This window comes from Oryzias melastigma, linkage group LG5, assembly GCF_002922805.2.
Source record: "Oryzias melastigma strain HK-1 linkage group LG5, ASM292280v2, whole genome shotgun sequence".
NCBI classification, from domain to species: Eukaryota; Metazoa; Chordata; class Actinopteri; order Beloniformes; family Adrianichthyidae; genus Oryzias; species Oryzias melastigma.
The window spans coordinates 4,300,847-4,307,008 of NC_050516.1; the positions used below are offsets into that span (position 1 = coordinate 4,300,847).

Sequence of the window (6,162 nt, forward strand, 5' to 3'; positions counted from 1 at the left end):
TGAGTTTTGTGATCCGCAACACCCCTACTGTGGAGCTGCAGGTTGCAGACCCCTGGGTTAAACAAAGCATCAGTTCAGAGAGAGAGTTCACCTCAACTGCTTGATTTAAAAAAGCCTGCGCAGTAATATAAAAAATGTGGGCTATTTGACCAGAATTTCATTTTTTTAGTTGTGAAGCCTCACCCAACAGCCAATTAGAATCCAGTATTCACCTGGACGGTGGTATCAGTTCATTAAAAGTGCAGAAACACAATGTTTGGTTGTTATAGCTGAACATCATCATCTTTGTTTTCTTGGAGTAATTCTGTAGAGAGAAGTCTTTAGAGTTCTGCTTATGTTACTGTTGAGGTTTTTGTGAAAAACAAAATCACATTTCTGGATTATCAGAGTTAATACTTTATGAATGTAAAAACAAAAAAGAAGAAACATTTTTCTCCCTGGACTGTTTTTGTTTTAAAAGTTGCATATTGTCATATAAAACTTACATAAAACATAAAACATTGTGATTAATCGCATGATTAATTTCCATTAATCACATCCCAAAAGTGTGATTAATCTAATTAACTTGTTTGACAGCACTATTTTTGTTTTATTTAACCTTTATTTAACCAGGAAAGCTATTAAGAACATGTTCTTATACATAATTAAAACTTGGGAGCTGCTTTTCTCCCTAAAACAATCAGCTGATCTACATTAAATACGTTCACACTTCACTACTGTAAAGTGTGGATTACTTGAATAAGTGGTTGAAGAGTGATGCCAGCCCAAAGAATGTCAACCCTGGGGCTAAAGCTCCGGTCTTAAAAGGTTAAAGTAAGCTAAAAACTGATCTCCAAAAAGCATAAAAATGTTGAGCTTTTTTTTCTTTTTTATAACAACCACACACACCCACTGCAACCCCCACTAATGGGTTGGACAATATATCAAGCTGCATTTAGATTTTACGACGGATGACAGCGGAGCCGCTTTGATGAAACGGCTCTTTAAAGCGCAGGTCAGGTTGCGGGCTGCATGTTGCTTACAGCGGCGCTTTTGAATTCTTATTCAGGTCGGCTCTTTCACATGGATTACCAGGCAAACACCTCTTTTAGATCTTTGAGATGCAGACAGAGACGGCAATCGGTGACAAATTCCCATTTGATATTCATAGTCCTTTGGAGCATAATGAAATTCTTATCTGTCTACACATGGATAGATTTCTGTAAGCTCCCAGTGGAATTAAGAGTGTTTTGACCAGCTGTACATTGGAGATAGATTTATCAAAAAGCCGCTGTCATTTCTGAGTAATGGTGAAATTAGTCAAATTGAAGCAGAACTGAATCTGAAAGGATTTTTGATGGAGAAAAAAGTACAACAATAACAATTTATGTTTTCATTCTATGACTTTTTGGATTAAAACAATGAACAGTATTCTCAAATTTGTATTTGTCAATTTGCACAGTTTTGAGTAATCAGGAAATTTGACATCATTACCAGAGAGTCACTGGGAAATGATCACCACAACTAGAGGGATGACAAAGAGCGCCGGGGCTTCATCTGTCCACATTAAGATAAGCACATGGGAGAAGTGAGAGGTTTGGAGGGGAACATTCAGCAGGAAGCTGATTTGAATATGATTAATGGAGGGCCAGGTCTTCAAATCCCATCCAGCTCCACAGCCAGTGCGCCTCTGATAGGCCACCACTCAAAGTTACCTCTGCTATCAGGGCTCACACTCACCGTCTGTTTCTGTCCACAGCTCAGACGGCGGATGGCGGGGGGGTGGCTGCTGAGGCCAGATCGCAACGTCACGATGTTTAGGGGATTCTTAACTCTTCCAGTCCCACTGAAATGAACGAGAAAGAGCATCAAATATTAGGGAACGTTCGACTTTGCGTTTGGTAGGTTAGAAAGTTTGTTGGAATCCACTTCTAAGTCGGAAAACTCCAACATAAAACATTTACTCAGCGATGTACAGCTTTTTCTAACTCACCTAAACTCTTATCAGCTACTTAAGAATTTAAAATATGCAGACTACAAGTCAAAAGTTCAAACTTGAGCATTTATATTCATACTAAAATATTTTTATACACATAGAAATTTAAATACAGTACGTTAGAAGTTATTATCCAAATTGTATTTAAGTGTCAAATCGAAAATATTTTTTATTGGTTTTTCAGTTAAACTGTTGGATGATATTGTGTCTCTTTGGAGAAGGTATGAAAACCTTGGATATTTCCAAAATACTTGAACGAGATCATTGTACTATTAAGAGATTTGTGCTTGATTCAGAGCATACACGGGTTCATGCAGATAAAGGCAGAATGAGGAAGGTTTCTCCAAAATACATAAGATTAAGAGAGGAGCTGCTAAAAGAACATCAAAAAGCTGTGAGCACATATTTAAAGATACTGGTGTCTCTGGAGTCCTACAAACATCAAGGCTTAGAATATGCCTAAACCATTGGTGTGCCTTAGGCTAAACCCAAATTCTTACCCCAACTCTAAGGCTTCTACTACCCCTCCAGTTGTAGGGGTATTTGGAGGGATCGGTGTTGTTGGTTCCTTGGGGTAGAGTTTGTCAAGAGTCTGTCAAGAAGAGGTTAGACTTCCTTCTTTTAATAGAGTAGAAAGAGCAAATCCACTACTCACAAAGGTCACATGATCCCAACATTTCCTGTGCCACTCCCGTTTTATACAACAAGCCCCTCCTACTGGGTGTTGCTCTCAATTATCATCAGGTGACACAAACAGTTTTGCAATGATTTTCTCAAATCAAATAAACATCTCCATAGTCCATACAAAGAACATTACATGTTATTTATTGAGATTACAAAGATCCATACTAAGCACTAGCAGCTCTGCACTAACGTACAACTATTACTCATTCAGTGGGAGTAATGTCCGAATTTGAAGACACTATTTCCCCATAACTCTCTGTTTGGAGTGCAAAATGTAGGGGTAGCGGAAGAATTTGCATTCAACCTTATAATCTGGTGCACCCTATATAGTGAGGAAAGTATGGTATAAGCAGACCAATAAATTAAACTTATTTATTTTTTGTCCATGAGAGACGAGCACAAGAGGAATGGGATTATGAGATTACTTCCATCAGGAGGTTGGTCACATCTTGGGTGGGAGTAAACATCCATGGAGACATCAGAGCATTCACTCAGCAGTCAGCTAAAAGTTGTAGGATGATTCACAGTTCACCTGTGGCAAACATTTCTCTGGTTGATTTGCACAGTTTGCAACCAGATCCACAGAGTTTTCCTTTTGCTTCAGGATTTAGCACAAAGCCAACCACCCACCAGCAGCTTTTACCACCAAACTGCCACATTTCTAAAATTTCAGCACATATATCTGTTGAACAAGCTTGGATGATATTTTGTTTTCCTAATCAACCTTCTGGTGCTGAACACTATTAGGAAAACTGGTTACATTAGCTCCAAGTGTGGGACAAAGTCAACAAAATGAAAGTCTTCCAGTCATGCTGACTTCTCCTGATTTTTTTGTCCGTGTGAACCCTGCCTCGAATTGAACTTGCCATATTATCTCTGATGGAGCTCTAAAACAACACATCAGGGAGCGAAAGCATGGAGGAGATAAAGTATGATTGCCACTCTTTGGACATTAAGGCACATAATCTAAAAGCCAATTTTGTCTTTCCAGGGAGGATGCCATTAGACGTGAACAGGCACACTGCGAAGGTTGTGAGATGATCGCATTCACTGGCTTCCCTGCATGTTTGGCACTTTCACAGGAATCTCAAGTACCGAGGCTCATAGAAATGCAGCGAGGAAGGAGGAAAGCTCAGCAAGTCCAACAGTTCTTTTTTTTTATTGATCATTAAGCCTCGTTGTATCTGGCACACAGTTCAATATTTGAATTTTCAAACATAGGACGTAGTAACTGCTTTTGGAGTTGATATTTAGACTTTTTAACTGTAGAGGAATATTAGTGTCTTTGATCAGGTGTTTAGGAAGAACAAATTTGTTTCTAGAATGGTGAAAGCCCACACCTGATTGGTCAAAGTTAGACTGTTTGAACTTTCAACACACGGTCAATGGACCTGTGATCTGTATATAGAGCCCAAAAACTGGCTTAAAAACGTGTGTAACGATTCAATTCAATTCAATTTTATGTATATAGCCCAATATCACAAAACTAATTACCTCATTGGGCTTTACGCCGGTAATTTTACAGTCAGTCATAAAATATATACAAAGGCTAATTCCAAAACTAAACGGACTAAACTAAACTATCTCTGTCCTTAGAACCTCCTTCCTGGAAAGGAAAAACTCCTAAAAAACCTGCAAGAGGTTTGAACACAGAAGCCCAAATTATCTAATTATTCGTGTTTACGTCCACTTTTCATTTGAAGTGTTTGTCTGAATGTGCCTTGCTGAAGAAGTAAGATGCTTTTACTCTTTTACAAGAATCAGAATTACAATCATTTTTGGAGGTCAATTGTAGAGCCCGGTGTTAAACTAATTTGAGGTTCATCAAGATGCTCCTGGACTCTTGGCCTTTTCACATTCAAGCTCGACTCAACCTTCATAACTTTTAAAGTGCAGTTAAATTTACTCCCCTCTTTAACACTCTTGATCCTAACACACCCATTTTCTCAAGGCTTCTAAAGCAAAATGGCGTCATTAAAGCTGTCAGCTGTGTTGAATGGCCCCGTAACCCATAATCACCCCAATCGTGCCTCCTGTGGCCTGTCTGCAGAGCACGCCACTGTTTGGCCTCCTAGTAACAAAGTGGTTTAACCAGTTTTACAGCTTTACATTGACCAGGAGACTGGCTTTTGATGAAGAATGGTGTTTATAAAAACAATACAAATTGTATGTGGTCGAGGCCAATGAATTATTATTGTAAGCGGGTGGTAACAAGTGCATTTTAGTTTCTGGACTTGTGTATGTTCCACTTTTGGACAGCAGAGGGCGTAGTTTTACTATTCAGATAGCGCCAATTTCACGTCTTGAGCATAGAGGATTATGGGAAAATCCCGGAAGACAGGAGAAAAAGGGGGTAGACTGCACGTTGCATCGGTGAGAATTTCTTGAGTTCTGTATCTGGAATTCTTAGCCAGATGATGTTTTTGTGTTTTGAACAGTGGTTAAAAGTGTGTTTTACAGACACCAAGAAAGCCTTATGTTTTATTCCGTTTTGATAGGTGTCTTGAATGGTGAAATTTGAGAACATTGTTTGTTGGCTTCAGGCTTCTTATTAACTTTTTAAGTTTGATTGTTTATTTAGTTTTTTTTTTCTAAAAACTTCCAAACAGGGAAAATAAAGGATCCCACAAGAAATTATTTGAAGCTTTTGTGTCATTAAATCCGGCTTCATTATTATTATTGAAATAAAGCATTTCATTAAAAAAAAAAATCTGAATCTATTAATATTTGATATTAAGTCCTAAACCGGATATTGATAATTCATGTAAAATGGTATGGTCGAGCTGGGGTGGGATTATATAAGTTCGCTTCCTCCCACTCCCTTTCAAGTGAACGACTTGTGATTCATTAAGTGATATGTATATATGTATTATGACCTGATTGCTTAAAATAAACCATTTTATTCATTCATTAATTCATTAATTCATTTATCATTATTTTTGTAATATACATTGTACTTTATTGTTGGGTTTTTTTGTGAAATTTTCTTTTCCTCTTTATGAGAAAAAAACATGCATTATTTAATGTATTTGATTCTGAATTTTAAATATTTATTTAAACAGACTATGTCAAGCTTAATTTTCATTCTTTAAAAATGCTTTTAGTGGACTTGAACACAGGAATTACAATCACCCACTTTACCTTCCAAAACTTGGGAATTGTGGATGAAGTGATGGTTTAGGTGTTCCTACCCACCTAACAAGATACACTTTGGAGCTCTATTAAATTGAAAACCGCTGAGTTGAAACTGATTACAGCCCTCTGTTTTAGTGTTTTTCTTTAGTTTATTCTTGTTAAAGCCCACTTCAGCTGTGGGTTCTAACATCACTGAAACCTTATTTTCTCCAACTGACTTAGTATTAAGAGGCACAGTCACATATTTTTTCAAAATTTTGGGTTATTTTACTGGATTTTCCTTGTTTGAAACTTTCTATGAGGGTTACCGTTTTTATTAAGTCTAATTTTTTTTCAAAAAGTGCACTTAATAATCCAGAGTTCTATCT

At 37.4% G+C, this 6,162-nt stretch overlaps 1 protein-coding gene across 1 annotated transcript in view; it reads right to left on the minus strand.

Moving 5' to 3' along the window:
* Positions 1-6,162, minus strand: part of LOC112144722 (contactin-4) — a 156,669-nt gene that overhangs the window by 122,166 nt on the left and 28,341 nt on the right. Inside the window, exon 2 of the mRNA XM_024269438.2 lies at positions 1,720-1,825. The gene's annotated coding sequence lies outside the window, so the exon portion shown is untranslated. The remainder of the gene's footprint in view (positions 1-1,719; positions 1,826-6,162) is intronic.